The following is a 16,524-nucleotide window of genomic DNA, read 5'->3' as shown; positions in this document are numbered from 1 at the left end:
ATTCAATATCTTCTTCAAGTCCTCATTTTACATTCTGGTGGTGTTGCCATGGAAACTTAGAATGCAGAAATGATTAGGAGCCAAGCAGACATTTTTTATCCAGCGGTCCCAAATGTCTTTAATGATAAACTTGAGGACTTTTGCAAAAGAGAAGGCTTGAGAAAGGGAGTTGGGAAAGAAGAGTGTGTGTGAATCATGCTTGAGAACTAAATGGTACCTCATTCTTGACTGTCTAAAGTAGGAGCGGAAGGAAGGGCTATCGCCAGCACCTCAATGACAGAACCAAAAGGAGGTCATTGGAACCCAGTACAAATGACTGTGGGGACTGTGATTGGCACAAATCACAGCAGGCCCAGGCAGATCATGGAGTCAGCTGGTTAGCCTTTCAGTTCTCTTCATCTCTGGGGTGGGGTGGAGTAAGGGGCCATTTGATAATAGTTTCATTCACTTTCTGTTTTTTCTCCTTCCAAGTTAGGGGAAGAGTCAGGTGGAGGGGGGAAGCCTATTCTATTCCTATCTAGTAGGATTGGAATTTATTTCCATGGCTATGAAAAACTGGGAGTTACCAACCATTACTAGTGTAGTTGATTATGAATTTCTGTATGCCTTTCTTTCATTGGTCCCAGGGACCTCCCTTTCTATACCAGTTTCTGTGGAAAATTGTCTCCTATTATCTTTTTAAAAGGAAAAAAAAAACCAAGCTCTCCCTCTCTATAATTTGTTCCCAAAGAATCATGACTCTGTCCTCCCTCACCCGGAGCCTGGGATAAAAAGCAGACCAAAGACCCAGGGATCAAAATACACTAGGGAGAGGGTGGGATGGGATAAACCCAGCATTATGATATGAAGTGGAGGAGGCCAGTTCTCCACTTTATCATCTACATAGGTATTCTTTGATTAACACCCCACTTCAGTACCATTATCTCCAAATTGTATTTATACTTTGTGGCCAGCAGAAAGAAAAAGAGAGAAAGCTTCTCCATTAAATCCTTTTATTGGTATTCTCAGTAGCCAACTTATACATGCTTTAAGTGTAGAAGTGGACCTGAGATCTAACCCCAACCTCACACCAATATCCTAAGGTCTCTCTCCATCCAGAAACAGGCAACTTTTCTGCCTTTGGGAGTAAGTGCAAAAATTTTTAGTGATGGATCAGCATAGAAAGGTTGACTCAAGCAGTCTCCTCAATAGGAAAATCCTGAAAAGGAATGGTTGGAAAACCATATGAGACCAGTGTCATAGAAGTCCAAGGAGGAAAGGGTTTCAGGGATATAATGGAGAAGAGAATGGGGTGTTGAATACAGGATTGAATATAGGAGTGATATTACTGGATCTGTGCTTAAGGTCAATAGGTCTTACATCAAAGTGAAGCAGGCAGAGAGAAGGGAGAAACATTCTTTAGGGGGCTATTATAAGAATATGGACAGAAATAGAAAAAAAATTGCCAGGCCTTTTGCCTGGACTTATTTTGACTTTATTTGGAAGCATCATACATTCAGGTACATGGAGAGAGAATGAAATCTATGTCAAAGCAGCCTTCTCCTGGCGAGTAAAGCAGCTTGTCGCTTAGCAACTTCAGGGTGAAAGAGTTCTCTATGAAAAGGTCTCAGCTGTAGGAGTGAAGGGTATTATGGCTGTCTTTCACTGTTCTTTGGACAGATTTGGGAAGGACCTTGGCAGGTATCTAGTCCAGCTCCTACATGAAAAGAATCTTCACTTTAACATCCTGAACAGCCTTTGCTAGAAGACCAAAGGAAGGAACATTCCTCTGTAAGAAGCCTATTTCACTTTTGGAAAGTTGAAATTATTGCTAAGTTTTTCTTGATATCAAATTTAAAGCTGCCTCTTTGCCACTTTTCTATTACTACTTCTAGAATGGAGTAATTATAAATGGAATATTTTGGAATACTATAAGAGAACAATCATATTGCCCCTAGGGATTCTCCATGCTAAAACATGGCCAGTTCCTTGATGGACCCAACCTCAAACAGTCATGATCCAGGCTGAATAAACATGTACCCCCTGAGTGTGTGTGTATGTGTAGAGGTGGATGTGTCAGGGGAAGGGGTGAGAGCCTGCTTCTGAAAGTGCATGATGATGAGCAATGGAGGGGTCCACTTTTCCATTTAAAACAAGTAAGTAAGATTTTAGAAAGTCCTGGAAAGATTTACATGAAGTGATGCTGAGTGAACTAAGCAGAACCAGGAGCACATTGTACACAATAACAGCAAGATTGTGCAAGTATCAACTAGGAAAGACTTGGTTCTTCTCAGTAGTTCAGTGATTCAAAGCAATCCCAATAGACTTTGGATAGAAAATGCCATCTGCATCCTGAAAAAGAACTAAGGAGATTGATGTAAATCAACACATGCTATGTTCACTTCTTTTTTCTGTTTTTTATCTCTCCCATGGTTTTCTCCTTTTGCTCTGATTTTTCTCTCCCAAAATGAAAGCATTGTATATTAAAAATAAATAAATTTACTAGAAAAGCATGTAAGTTTTCAGTTCTTTCAAGGTGATATGATTGAAAGGAGTATTTATTACTTCCCTGGCCTATGCATAATCACAAGTGCTCTCTCCTGCCTTGGAACTGTGAGGAGGATATTTGCTCCTCTGTGGCTGCAAGTTCTGGTGCACTTGTCACTCCAGGACAGTGACCCAGATCCAAGTATGGACAAAGTAACAAGAGTCCTGCCTTAGTGCTAGAAAAGAGACTCCTGTAATCTCATTCTGAACAGCTCTTTGACTCCCTTACTCTGTCTCTTTTCAATAATAATTTAATTAATTTTAATAATTTAAAGACATGCTTCTGGTTTGCTAAAGCCAAAGCTGCTGGATTGTGCTCCCCTCTCACCCTAGTACAACAAATCTTTCCTGCTGATCTTCTAAGTTATCTTTGGTATCTTTGGGCTGAGAAGTCTGGAAACCACCACTGCTGCCACTGATTAGAACCTTGAATTCACTGGGACCTGATTTGCTGTCTGTACTGGTATGGCCTGCATCCAGTGATTGCACTCCATTCTCACCGTGGTGCAACAGCCCTTCCCTGCTGACCATTCAAATTGTCTTGTTCTGGAAAATGTTTTTACTCTGTCTTTTTGTGGGTTCTGACACTCTAGAATTTGTTTAGTCATTATTTGAAGATCTTTGGAGGAGTTTGGGGGAGAGCTCAGGTAAGTACCCACCTTTACTACTCCATCTTGGCTCTGTGCCATAAGGAAGATTTTTTTTTATTAGGGAGGGAGGGGCAGCTAGATGGCAGAGTGGATAGAGTACCAGCCCTGAAGTCAGGAGGACCTGAGTTCAAATCTGAATTCAGACATTTAACACTTCCTAGCTGTGTGAGCCTGGGCAAGTCACTTAATTCCAATTGCCTCAGCAAAACATGTAATATAAAAATTAGAGAGAAGATAGAATATGAGAATAAAAAGGGAGTTGTGATAGGAATGCAAAAAAATCAATGAAGGATTTTTTAAAAATGAGAAGAGAATAGAAGGAAACTAAGCAATTGGATCAGCTATAAAACTATCATAGTGAATTTTTATATATTTTAAAAATATGAACAAGCTGTTTCGAATGGAAATTTGTGTTTCACATATAACTTTTTTCTTCCTTCTATATGAAAAAGTTAGCTGTTGGTGCTTGTCAAGTTCAGAATAACAAAAAATGGGAAAAATATTACAAGGATTCATGATGAATATGATGACTATAGAGAAGCATAGAAAGACATAGGAACAGATGCAAAGCAAAATAAATAGAATTGAGAAATCAATATACCCAAGAATTACAATGCAAATGGCAAGAATAAAACAATCAAAACTCAATGCTGCAAAGACTATAATGACCAAGCCTGTTCCAAAGAAGAGATCAGAGAATAATATATTCTCTTCCCTTCCCTTCCCTTCATTTTTTCCCCCAGCATTTTTAAAATGCTATTTTCTTTAGTTTGTGAATTTTTTAGCATTCATTTTTTTTTCAAAAGTTGAGCTCCACTGATCCAACCATTCTGGAGAATAATTTGGAACTGTGCCCAAAGAACAATAAAACTGCATATACTCTTTGTTCCAACAATACCACTAATAGGTTTGTATTCCAAAGAGATCATCAAAAAAGAAAAAGGATTTACGGTACAAAAGTGTCTATAGCAGTTCTTTTTTGTGGTGTCAAAGATTTGGAAATTGAGGGATATCTGTTAAATGTTGTTAAATGTTAAATGTAAATGGTTGAACAAGTTGTGATATATGAATGTTATGGAATTCTATCGTGATATAAGAAATGATAAACAGGTCAATTTCAGAAAAACCTCAAAAGACATACATTAACTGATGCTGAATTGGAACAGCTACTTTGTACAGTGATTTAGCTCTTCTCAGAAATACAATGATCCAAGACAATTCCAAAAGACTCGGATAGAACACTGGCCCTAAAGTCAAATGTGGCTTCAGACACTTAACACTTAATCCCAATTGTCTTGCCAGAAAAAAAAATGTTTACATGATTACTCATGTATAATCTATATCAAGTTGTTTGCCATTTTGGGGACAAATGGTAGAAAAGAGAGAGTGAGAAAAAAAATTGAAACTCAGAATCTTAATGTCAAAAAATAAATGTTGAAAACTATCTTCACATATAATTGAAAAAAATATTGTTTAACAACAACAACAAAATCCCAACACTTTGAGTTCCAAATCCTCTCCTTTCTTTTTAGCCCTTTCTCCACTAGTTGATGGGTTTGTTGTTATCCTTTATTCTCAAATGACAACTATGTTAAGGTAAATTTATGGAGTGTCCAATTGTGATTGATCAGACCGATATGAGCTCAGAATGCTCAGTCACAGGTCAAGTACAAATAGTTCATGTAGTTCCACCACATTTGGTGTGGATTCTCTAAATTTGTGCATCTCATTTGGGGGGGGGGGAGGGGAGCTACTTCAATTTTGCTTTGTTCACAGAGCTTAGCATCTCCTTTGGTGAGCACATGCCATGCTGGGCAGTCCTGTGCCAGTGTCTCTCATGTTGTACAATCAATTCCAAGGTGTTCTTTTTAATACTGAAAACCTTTTTATTTTAGGTGAAGTGGAACAGCTGGACACAGTTTAGATGATTTTAATTTTGCTGACATCTAGAGCATCATCGTCTGGAGCAAGGCAGACATAGAAGGCCTTCTCTTTGTCACGCCAGATCAGTATGTTGACCTTGGCCATGATGATGTCATACAGCTTTTTTACTACCTGATTTATCTGATGCTTTTGATCTTGAATGAAAATGAGGGTGATCAAGGGAAACTAAATGATAGCATAGTGATCAAGCTTTTTTCATCAAGGGGCACTTTTCCAAGGGTATTTGGGCTGCCTTCAAAGATTTAGTGTCTTAAGTGGCTGGAAAATAGGGGAGATTCGGATTTTCTTCTTTTTGTGCCTATAGGCACCCTTCAACACTGCCTTTTTGATTTTCAAGACCTTGTATTGTCATCTGTCTTGGGGGGGTAGGAGGAGAGGGAGAACCACTTTCTTCTTTGCCTTTGGTTCCATCTTGGGGAAAAGGCAATTCCAAGTTCTTAAGAGAAACCCTGAGGGGCAGCTAGGTGGTGCAGTGGATGGAGCACCAACCCTGAATTCAGGAGGACCGGAGTTCAAATCTGGCCTCAGACACTTAACACTTCCTAGCTGTGTGACCCTGGGCAAGTCACTTAACCCCAGCCTCAGGAAAAAAAGAGAGAGAGAGAGAGACAGAGAGAGAGAGAGAGAGAGAGAGAGACCTTGAGAGGTGAAAAGGCAATTCCAAACTTTGTAAGAGAGACCTTGAGAGTGTCCTTTATCACTTTTTCTACTACATGTGAGTACTTGGCCTGTTTGACTTTTCAGTTATATAGATTTTTAGGCAAGCTCATGTTTGACATTTGAACAACATGACCAGCTCACCAAAGTTGCACTCTCTGCAGTAGAGTTTGATTGGTTGGCAATTTAATTTGAGAAAGGACCTCATTGTCTGGTATTTTATCCTGCCAGGTGATCTTCAGAATCTTCCTAAGACAATTCAAAAGGAAGCTAATCAGTTTCCTGGTGTGGCCCTGGTATACTGTCCAGGTTTCACAAAGCATACAAAAATAAGAATAGCATAATGATCTTCAGTTTGATAGTTTAATATATCTTCTCTTCCACATTTTCTTTGGAATCTCCCAAATACCAAGCTTTGACAGTGTGTGCGTCAATCTCATCAGCTAAGGGGCAGCTAGGTGGCGCAGTGGATAGAGCACCAGCCTTGAATTCAGGAGGACCTGAGTTCAAATCTGGTCTCAGACACTTAACACTTCCTAGCTGTGTGACCCTGGGCAAGTCACTTAACCCCAGCCTCCCAAAAAAAAAAAAAAAAAAAAAAAAATCTCATCAGCTATATGTACATTTCTGAAATGTATACTGTTGAGTGAACTTATCCACATTATTCAAATTTTCTCTATTTGCTGTAGTTGATGGTTCCACATGTGGATAGCATGGTGCTGTCTGGTGGAGCACCTGCATTTTCTTCGTGTTAATTGTTAGGCCAAAATTAGCACAAGCATCAGAGAAATAATCCACACTTAGTTTCATCTCAGTTTTCAAAACTGCATTGAGTGCACATTCATCTGCAAACAAAAAATCATGCATTAATATGCGGTTCACTTTAATCTTAGCCCATAACATTTTCAGGTTGAATAATTTACCATAGTTTGACCTTGATGCCATGTTTGTCCTCAGGGAAGGCATTTGACAACATGGCTGAAAACATCTTGCCAAAAAGCATAGGAACAAGCACACAGCTTTGCTTCACACCATTGGAGAAGTAAAGTCCTGAATATAGAGGGTGAGGATTCTCTTTCTCTCAAAAAATGACAGTGATAAAAATTAGATGGAATTCAATTACACTTTTTTTTTAATTTTTAAAGTTTTTTATTTTCAAAACATATGCATGGATAATTTTTCAATGTTGATCCTTGCATAGTCTGTGTCCCCTCCCCTAGATGACAAGCAATCCAATATATGTTATACATGTTAAAATAGATGTTAAATCTAATATGTGTAAACATATTTATACAATTCTCTTACTGCACAAGAAAAATCAGATCAAAAGGAAAAAAATGAGAAAGAAAACAAAATGCAAGCTAACAACAACAAAAAAAGTGAGAATGCTATGTTGTGGTCTACACTCAATTCCCACAGTCCTGTCTCTGGGTGTAGATGGCTCTCTTCATCACAATTTTTGGAACTGGCCTGAGCCATCTCACTGTTAGAAAGAGTCACATTCATCAGAATTGATCATCATAGAATATTGATCTCCTGGTACAATGATCTCCTGGTTCTGTTCATTTCACTTAGTATCAGTTCATGTAAGTCTCTCTAGGCATATCTAAAATCATCCTCCTGATCATTTCTTATAGAATAATAATATTCCATAACATTCATATACCACAATTTATTCAGCCATTTTCCAACTGATGGGCATACACTCAGTTTCCAGGTTCTAGCCACTATGAAAAGGGCTGCCATAAATATTTTTGCACATGTGGGTCCCTTCCCCTCCTTTAAGATCTCTTTGGGATATAGACCCAATAGAAGCACTGCTAGGTCAAACAAATTATACTTCTTAGATAATATTTAAGGGAACAGTTAGATATACTTGGGAGCTGCTGGATGGTTCAGTGGATTCAGGATGGTTCAGGTCCAGGATCAGGAAGACCTAAATCCAAATCCAGCCTTAGTCACTTATTAGCTGTGTGACCCTGGATAAGTCACTTAATTTCTATTTGCCTCAGTTCTTCATATGTAAAATAGGGACACAGTAGAGGAGGAAATGGCAAACCAGTATCTTTGTCATGAAGAGCTGGACACACCTGAATGTTCCAACAACAATAGAGTTTTAGTCCAATACCTCCTCTCTTTGAGAAGAGCAAAGTGGTGGCCTCTGGGCCCAACCTCCTGCTTCCCTTCCTCACAAGAATGAAAATCGCTCTTGGAAAAGGGTCAAGGGAGAAAAGACTAAGAGATGTCTAGTCTGCCTCCCTTTGATCCATACAAGGACAGGCCTTTTGCAACACATGGAGCATCACTATACCTGTGGGACCCCACTCCAATTGGTTACTGTTATTATTTTTTATTATTAGCCTACAGTGAGGCTTCCAGTCCACTGATGATCTCATTCCTCAAACCTTTGTCTAGCACTTGGGCTTGAACTCAAGCAATGTTTATAGAGAAAGAGTTGGTTCCAGCATACTCTTGGGCATTTATTGAGAAATGTACATGATATAAAAATAAAAGAAGTCAATGAAACGTCACTTTAAAAGAATATGAACACAGGTAGCTTTCTCTTGACCCAAATATATAATAGTATATGAGATCCCTAAAATGAAATGAGGGCCTCTTTCCACATTGAGATCTCTAAAATACCCAGGTTCAATATGAGAAGGAAATAAAGGTACAAGCCCCATTCAGGATAGATTATCTTCGTAGATCACGTAAATCACCAGGGTTAAAATGAAAACATTTAACTGAAGATTGTCCTTTTTGATCTGCTTTATCTTGTGCAGATGATAAATGTGGAAATATATATAGAAGAATTACACATGTTTAATATATATTGGATTACCTACTATCGGGGACAGCTAGGTGGTACAGTGGATAGAATACCAGCCCTGAATTCAGGAGGACCAGAGTTCAAATCTGGTCTCAGATACTTAACACTTCCTAGCTGTGTGACCCTGGGCAAGTCACTTAACCCCAGCCTCAGGGGGGGAAAAAAAAAAGAATAATTACTTATTGTCTAGGGGAGGAAAAGTGGAAGAAAGGAGAGAAAAAAATTTGGAACACAAAGTTTTGCAAGGATGGATATTGAATCTTTGCATGTATTTTGAAAATAAAAAGTTATTATTATTATTATTTGCTGAGGCAATTGGGGTTAAGTGACTTGCCCAAGATCACATAGCTAGGAAGTGTTAAGTGTCTGAGGCCACATTTGAACTCTGGTCCTCCTGACTTCAGTGCTGGTGTTCTACTACTGCACCACCTAGCTGCCCCAAAATTATTATTATTAAAAAAACAACAACAACATGATAAACAGGCAGCTAGATATCACAGTGGATAAAGCACTGAGCCTGCAATTAGGAAATCTTGGATTTAAATCCAACCTCAGACACTTACTAGCCATGTAACTTTGGGTAAATCATTTAACCCTGTTTGTCTCAGTTTTATTTGTAAAATGAGCTTGAGAAATAAATGGTAAACCATTTCAAAAATTGCACATGACTGAAAATAAATGGATAAACAACAATAAGAAACACATCTAATAGGAAAACTATGTCATAAAAACAATTCTTAACCTCTCATAAACATATGGAAAACTATTTTCTTCATAATTTCCTATGCCAGTGGTGAAAAGGCACAAATTTACTCATAAGGGAGAAAGCAACTCATTACTCCAAGGAGATTGGAGCTAGTAGAACAATTTTCTAAATAGTTCCTTGTCTTCTTAGTTGTCCCTTCAAAATTCCACCTCTACCTTTTCTCCACATCTGCAACTATTAATTATAGAAATCTCACATAACCACTCAAAAAACCTTGAAGCTCTCTAAGACCATAGGATCTTGACTTTAGAGTTAAAAGATACCTCAAAGATACTTTAGTCATCAATGGAATAAAAATGATTTTAGGAAGGGAGGATCTGAACCCCACCACCTTCATTCTTCCGTATTATGTGGTTTCTCCTAAGATTGCTTTTCAGCAAGTTGATTCTGCTCAGATCACTGACCTTTCTATTCTTTTCTGTAAACTTCCATGCTCCAAGATCCATACCCTATTTGATCGAGGGCTCAATCAATACCCATCACCTTCCTTTACCCTTCACCTCCCGGAATTATTAATGATTTGGACCATTTTTTAATATAGTTTTTAATATCAAAGTTGGGAACCAACAAGGTTTGTTTGACCCAGTTTTGACTTTATCCCTTTAAATCCAGAGCTGCCTTAATTTCCAATACCTCCAGGAGCAACCCTAGTATGAAGGGAATTGTGCACACAGATACCTACTCTCTAAAGTGAATAATCAGAATACTTGGCTGAGCTGGCTGGGCTGATTTCCTTCCAGTGGCACAGAGATCAGCTCACTAATATTCCACCAAATACCATGTCTTCCTGCCCCTGCCCCTGCTTTCCCATGCTTCTGCTCTAGATATTTCTTTTAGTCCCTGAGCTTCCTTCTGTTGTGCAATAAAATGAGCTCTCAAGGGCTTGTTGCTTTGGGCTTTCTGGGTTCTTTTGTGAAACTCATTTCTAAGTACCCAAACTGCTGCTAAAAGCTGGGACCTGCCTTGTCAGACATCTAGCTCTAGCTCCATCTCCAAAGCTGTCAGTCTCAGAAACTCTGCTTGTCTAGGGATGAGTTGTTGCAGCCTTCCTTTCCTCCACTCACATAATTGTCTATCGTAGAAACACTCTCTGTATCTCCATCCCAAAGTTGCTTTTACTGCCAATAATGCCTCTGGCTTCTCCTCTACTGCTGGTCAAAATTCTGCCCCAGATTTTTTTTTTCTTGCTTTCTTAAACAAGGGTGGGTTAAATAGGAAGGAAAGGAAGCAGATCTTGGTTTGAAAAAAAAATTTTTAAATAAAATTCTGCTTCTTTTTATTTCCCCCTTCCCTTTGTTATATGCTGCTTCGGTTTCAGTTTTGTTATCTTTTAGTCCATTGGAGATCAGTTCCTGTGAGCTATGGGATGCTTTTTAGATCTCTCCTTTTATACTCTTTATTTAGGCAGCATTAAAAAGGGTTGGGCATCATGGGAGTGGCTCCTTCTTTCTTCTCTGAACTTGATTTCTAGCCTTCACACTTAACTGGGTTAGGATGAGTAATTTTTAAAAATCACATCTCAGGGTACCTATTGTACTCTATAGAAGGGATTCTGAAACCATTTTTGGTTTTCAGTAAGGATGGCTCTTACCCTCAAGAAACTTCTGGTCTACCAGTTAGAATGGAATTCTATATGTATTTTAATTAAATATTAAAAATAAATATAAATAAATAAATAATGAGTTCAGTATACTGAACTCAAAATTCTGGGTACATCCAAATCACACAAATAAGTATAATACAAGGTAAAATTTGATAAGGATAAAAGAGAAACATATGAGCAGTTTTCAGGACTTCTTAACTGTGGATTTTTTTTAACCATTTGATAACTTTATTTTTATTTAATTGGTTTCCTTTGAAGGACTATGTATTTTGTTTTTTATGCTAAAAACATTCTGAGAGACTTGTGGAGGAGGAAGGAATTTGTGACCAAAGAGAACTAGAGATCATTATCGATCACAAAATAGAAAATTTTGATTACATCAAATTAAAAAGCTTTTGCACAAACAAAACGAATGCAAACAAGATTAGAAGGGAAGTAACAAATTGGGAAAACATTTTTACAGTTAAGGGCTCTGATGAAGGCCTCATCTCCAGAGTGTACAGAGAATTAACTCTAATTTATAAGAAATCAAGCCATTCTCCAATTGATAAATGGTCAAGGGATATGAATAGACAATTTTCAGATGATGAAATTGAAACTATTTCCACTCATATGAAAGTGTTCCAAATCACTATCAATCAGAGAAATGCAAATTAAGACAACTCTGAGATGCTACTACATACCTGTCAGATTGGCTAAGATGACAGGAACAAATAATGATGAATGTTGGAGGGGATGTGGGAAAACTGGGACACTGATGCATTGTTGGTGGAGTTGTAAAAGAATCCAGCCATTCTGGAGAGCGATTTGGAACTATGCCCAAAAAGTTATCAAACTGTGCATACCCTTTGATCCAGCAGTGCTACTACTGGGCTTATATCCCAAAGAAATACTAAAGAAGGGAAAGGGACCTGAATGTGCCAAAATGTTTGTGGCAGCCCTTTTTGTAATGGCTAGAAACTGGAAAATGAATGGATGTCCATCAATTGGAGAATGGTTGGGTAAATTGTGTATATGAATGTAATGGAATATTATTGTTCTGTGGAAAATGACCAACAGGAGAAATACAGAGAGGTTTGGAGAGACTTACATGAACTATGCTGCGTGAAATGAGCAGAACTAGGGGATCATTATACACTTCAACAACAATACTGTATGAGGATGTATTCTCATGGAAGTGGATATCTTCAACAGAGAGAAGAGCTAATCCAATTCCAATTGATCAATGATGGACAGAATCAGCTACACCCAGAGAAGGAACACTGGGAAATGAATGTAAACTGTTTGTATTTTTTGTTTTTCTTCCCAGATTATTTTTACCTTCTGAATCCAATTCTTCCTTTGCAACAACAACAACAACAACAAAATTCGGTTCTGCACATATATATTGTATCTAGGATATACTATAACATATTTAATATGTATGGGAAGGCCTGCCATCTAGGGGAGGGGTGGAGGGAAGGAGAGGAAAATTCGGAACAGAAGGGAGTACAAGGGATAATGTTGTAAAAAAAATTACCTATGCATATGTACTGTCAAAAAATGTTATAATTATAAAATTAATTTTAAAAAATTTTTTAAAAAGATTGAAAGATTGCCAAAGTATAGAACCTATATGCCTAGAAAGATGGTGGAAAGCAGAGATGTCTAAGACTACAAATGACCTAAGTAGTTTAAAAGATAATTAGGAAATGTTTTAATTGAATAAATAAAAACACAGTACAAGAAAAAAAAAACATTCTGAGAAATAGTTCATATACTTCAATTGTGGAAAGGGTCCATGACCCGAAAATGGCTAAAACCCCCTGCGTTAGTGGCTTTGTAGAAAAACTTAAGGAGGTAGAGATTACTTTTAGGTAGGACAGCAACCTCTCCTCTTCCTAATAGAAAAGCTTAATGGAAATGCCATCAGTGTTATGTGCCTTGATAGAAGAGAGGATTTTAATAGACAGAAATATGAAAGACTAGACTATACAAATTCAAAAGGGCAGGAAATAGAAGGATGAGGATGACATGGGGAAAGGTTTGTAATCCCACTTTGCTAGAATGAAGAATGCATAAGGGGAAATAATGTGAAAGAACTGGTAGATTGAAACCAACTTGTGGAGAGCTTTAAATACTAGTTAATTAAAATTTTCAAAAGTTTATCCATCTCAACTTTGGTTAGGTATCCTTCCCAAAACAAGAATAGATCTTTCTAAAAATTTCATTTCTACTTTTCACCTAAAAGCAACACCATCCCTACCCTATGGGCCACTCCATGCCATCTACAAACTTTAAATTTAATCACTTAAGGGTGTAGAATATGTTAATTTGCTTCAGTTCCTCATCAGCTCCTCAAATGAGCTGGAGAAGGAAATGTCAAACTGCTCCAGTCTCCCTGTCAAGAAAACTCCAAGGAGTTATCTATAACTGAAATGCCTCAACAACAAAAATATATATTAGGTACTGAATTAAACGATAGATACAAAAAGAGACAAAAAGAAGTTTCTTTAATGGCATAAAATCCTTATCGGAGAATATGACTAAATCCAAGAAGCAAAATCTCCTTTCAATAGTGTCTTTAAATACTATACTGAACTCAAAATTTTGGGTACAACCAAATCACAGAATTAAGTATCCTTACCCTCAAGGAGTTCACAATCTAATGGAAAAGACAATAAGCAAACTATATATGTGTATGTATAGGATAAATAGGAAGTAATTAAAAGAGGGAAGGGACTAGATGGGAGTTAATGGGGGTTGCAAAAGGCTTCCTGTAGATGGGATTTGGTTAGGATTTGAAGGAAGTCATGTAAATCAAGAAATAGAAATTAGGAGGGAGAGCATTCCAGGCAAGAGGGATGACCTGTAAAAATGCCTGGAGTTGAAAGCTAGAGTATCTTGTTTGTGTAATGGCCAGAAAGGCCATTATCACTGGATTGAAGAGTACCTGCCTAGAAGTAAGGTGTAAGAAAATAGAAAAGATGGGGGTAGATGTTGGGAAGAGGGTCTGGAGTGAAGGTTGATAGAACTTGGTTATGAAGAGCTTTGAATGAAAGATTTTCAATACTGGAGGTGACAGGAATTTATTTATTTAGTAGGGAATTGACACGGTCAGAACCTTACTTTAGGAAAATCATTTTTGGGGATGGAGGATGGATTGGCTGTGGGTGGATGAGAGTCCCACCACGAGACTATTGCAATAATACAGGTGCGAGGTGATGAGTGGTATCACTATAACCAGAGTGGTATCAGTGTCATAGAAGAGAAGGAGGTGTATTAGAAAAATGTTGCAGAAATCAACAGACCTTGCCAACAGATTTGGTTTGGAGGATGAGAGATAAGATTCCTGAATGATTCCTAGGTTTGGAGACTGAAGGACTGGGAGGATGGTGTTGACCAGGATAGTACTAGAGAAGTTAGAAGGAGAGGAAAGTTTAGGAGGAAATATAACGAAATCAATTTTGGACATACTAAATTTAAATAGTCTATTGGATTTCTAGTTCAAGATGTCTAAAAGGAGGTTGGAACTGTGAGATAGGAATCAAGATAGGTAAGTTTGAGAATTATTAACATAGAGATAATTAAATCCATGACAGTTGAAGTAGGGCTGTTTGATAGATAAGACAGGTGGATTGTAGCTCCCTTCAAACTTCCCACCCCACAACCCCCTTTAAATGGACTTAAAAACGAAGGGAGGTGTCAGTTTCTATTATTTTTCAAGGGTCAGCTCTTTTCTTCCTGGTCAATTTCAGTCTTGGCTGGATACTCCCCTGGACGTCCTGTTGCAAATGTCTATTGCCACCTGGTGACCGAGACTGAGATAAGCCCTAAGGACAAAATACCAGCAAGCTTTTGGAAGACCTCATGTCTACTTAACCACTATGGAATTTGGGTATGAACAATAAAAACTGTATGAAAGAATTAGAAGAAACATGGGAATCTGGATACCTCGTGAGAATAAACCTCCCTTTCTGGGCTTTAGCAATCCTCTTCTGTAATGGCAGTAGGATCTTGTTGGGGGTATCAACAATGCCGGACTGGAAGCAGAGCCAGGACTATAAATTTTGAAAATTTTACCTCCTATATGTGAATATCCACAGGAAACTTTGATTCTTCCCTGTTCCACATGCAACTTGACATCACAAAGTGAAATAAATAAAACCATAATATCATGTAGATCAGAATTTTGTGGAATTAAAAATATGTCTCTATGAAAAGTAATATTAATTACAGGTTGCATCCTATATAACTGCTTGTTATCTGGCCCAAGGATATACAATGGGTTCCACAACCCAACACAAATGAGGCAGTCCTTTTGGCACATTTCAGAGGAAAGCCTGGTCATCAATCTCCTCTCTTGTTTTCTTATTCTCTCTTTCTGTTCTTTCTCCTCACTCTTACTAGCTATATAATTCCCACCATATAGGGGGAAATCCTGTAAATCCTGTCTTCTAGTTTTGATCTTATTAGTTTCCTCTTTTCTCATGCTGGGAAGAAATACAACTTCCAGGGTCTTTAGTAAATTAGGTGTCTCTTGTAAGATAACCAGTCTAAACCTTGTCAAAAGGAAAAATTGTTATATATAAATTCAGAAGCTAAGATCTTTGCCATATAATTGCAGGATTCAAGAACAGAAAGGTACCTCTATTATCATCTCATCCAGTTGTCTAATCTGTACATGGAACCCTCATTCTAACATACCTGACAGGTTGTTATTCCAAACTTTTCTTGAAGACTTCTAAAGATGGGAAACCTTTCTTTTGTGGCAGTCCATTTTATTTTTCAAACTCTTTGTTAAGAAGTTTTCCTGACATGTAGACTAAATTTTCCTCTTTTCAACTTTTATTCACTGCTCTTAATTCTGCCTTCATTTGATAGTCCTTCAAATATTTGAACATGGTCCCCTTGATTCTTTTTTCTCCAGGCTAAACATAGATAGGTAGACAGAAAAATAGAGAGTTAGACAAATGGACAGGCACATTGATGGACAGATGAGTGGATGATGGATAAATAGATAAATGGGTAGACGGAGGATGGATGGAAAGATGGATGGATGGATGGGTAGATAGATGGAGCATGGATGAATAGATGGATAGAGAAAGAGACAGGCAAATACAGCATTTATTAAGTACTTACTATGCGCTCGGCTATGTACTAGTTATATACATAAGAGTGAATAAGAGAGTTCTCTCTGTCCTCAAAAAGCTTTTACTTTAATAAGGGAAGAGTGCACTGGGGGAAGAAAACCTAAAAGAGGGAAAGGAGAGGTCCAAAAAGATGTGAAGATGACTCGGTTGCAATGAGGGCTGCCTCCAGTTAAAGTAAGTGAAAGCTCCTTTATCAGAGCCAGTGACCTAGGGGAGGAGGCCAAAGCTTTGGTTGGGGAAAGGACAATGATGGATGAAATATAGGGAGCGCTTGAGGAGATGATGAAGTGTCATGGAAGCCTGGTTCCAGTCAAGATTAGGTGAAAACTTATCTGTCTGAGTCTGGAAACCACCTGCTTCAAATGATCCCAGCATGTCGTGGATTCAAGGTCCTTTGCCATTTTGGTTACCTGCCT

The sequence above is a fragment of the Sminthopsis crassicaudata genome, chromosome 4, assembly GCF_048593235.1.
Source record: "Sminthopsis crassicaudata isolate SCR6 chromosome 4, ASM4859323v1, whole genome shotgun sequence".
In the NCBI taxonomy this organism is placed as follows: Eukaryota; Metazoa; Chordata; class Mammalia; order Dasyuromorphia; family Dasyuridae; genus Sminthopsis; species Sminthopsis crassicaudata.
Note: the sequence above shows the minus strand (reverse complement) of the source record.